This window comes from Symphodus melops (genome assembly GCF_947650265.1).
Source record: "Symphodus melops genome assembly, chromosome: 23".
Taxonomy (NCBI): Eukaryota; Metazoa; Chordata; class Actinopteri; order Labriformes; family Labridae; genus Symphodus; species Symphodus melops.
The window spans coordinates 14665558-14668057 of record NC_136713.1 but is presented as its reverse complement, the minus strand read 5'-3'; positions in this window follow the sequence as shown (position 1 = coordinate 14668057).

The following is a 2500-nucleotide window of genomic DNA, read 5'->3' as shown; positions in this document are numbered from 1 at the left end:
ACACACACACACACAGAAACACACACACAGACACACACACACACACACAGACACACACATACACACAGACACACACACACACACACACAGACACACAGACACACACACACACACATGGACACACACACACGGACACGCACAAAGACACACACACAAACACACACACGCACACAGACACACACAAAGACACACACACACACAGTCACACAAAGAAACACACACACACATACACATACACATAGACACTCAGACACACACACACACAGACACACACACACACACACACACAGACACACCCACACACACACAGACACACACACACAGACACACAGACACACAAATACGGACACACACACAGACACACACACAGACACTCAGATACACACACAACGACACACACACATACAGACACTCACATAGACACACAGACACAAACACACACCCACACAAACACGGACACACACACACGGACACACACACACAGACACACACACAGACACTCAGATACACACACAACGACACACACACATACAGACACTCACATAGACACACAGACACAAACACACACCCACACAAACACGGACACACACACACGGACACACACACACAGACACACACAAACACACACACACACAGACACACACGGACACACACACGGACAACCAGACACACACACACACGGACACACACACACGGACAAACAGACACACACACACACACAGACACAAACAGATACAAAGTGACACACTCAGACACACACACGCACACAGACACACACATACAGACACACACACAGACACACCCACACACACACAGACACACACACACAGACACACAGACACACAAATACGGACACACACACAGACACACACACACACACACACAGACACACACACACGGACACACACACACAGACACACAAATACGGACACACACACAGACACACACACACACACAGACACACACACACGGACACACACACACAGACACAGAGACACAAAGATACGGACACACACACAGACACACACAAAAACAGACACACACACACATAGACACCCAGACACACACACACAGACACACACAGACACACACACACACAAACACACAGACACACACATACGGACACACACACAGACACACACACACACACAGACACACACACACAGAAACACACACACACACAGAAACACACACACACTCACAGAAACACACACACACAGACACACATACACACGGACACAAACACACGGACACACACACAGACACACACACGGACACACACACAGACACACACACGGACACACACTCACACTCACAGAAACACACACACACAGACACGTAGACAACCAGACACTCAGACACACACACACAGACACACACACACAGACACACACACGGAGACACACACACACACACACACACGGACACACACACACACGGACACACACACACGGACACACACACACACGGACACAGACATAGACACACACAAACACACACACACACGGACAACAACACACACACAGACACACACACACACAGAGACACACACAGATACACAGACATACACACACACACAGAAACATACACACACAGAAACACACACACACACACACACGGACACACACACACGGACACACAAACACGGACACACACACGGACACACACACACACACACACACACGGACACACACACAGACACACACACAGACACACACACACACGGACACACACACGGACACACACACACGGACACACACAGGGACACAAACACACGGACACACACAGACACACACACGCACACAGACGCACACACACAGACACACACACACATACACACAGTCACTCACAGAAACACACACACACACAGACACACACACACACACACACGGACACACACACGGACACACACACAGACACAGACACACACACGGACACACACACACACACACACACAGACACACACACACACACAGACACACACAGAGACACACACACTAACACACACACACACAGACACACACACACACACGGACACACACACACACAAACACACACACAGACACACAGACACACACACACACACACACGGACACACACACACGGACACACACACACACGGACACAAACACACAGACACTCACATAGACACACAGACACACACACACACACACACACCCACACACGGACACACACACACGGACAAACACACACAGACACACACAGACAAACACACACACACACACACGGACAAACAGACACACACACAAACAGACACACACACACACACACACACACAGACACACACACACACACACACACAGACACACACACTAACACACACACAGACACACACACACACACACACACACAGACACACACACGGACACACACACAGACACAGACACACACACGGACAAACACACACACACACACACACAGACACACACACACACACAGACACACACAGAGACACACACACTAACACACACACACACAG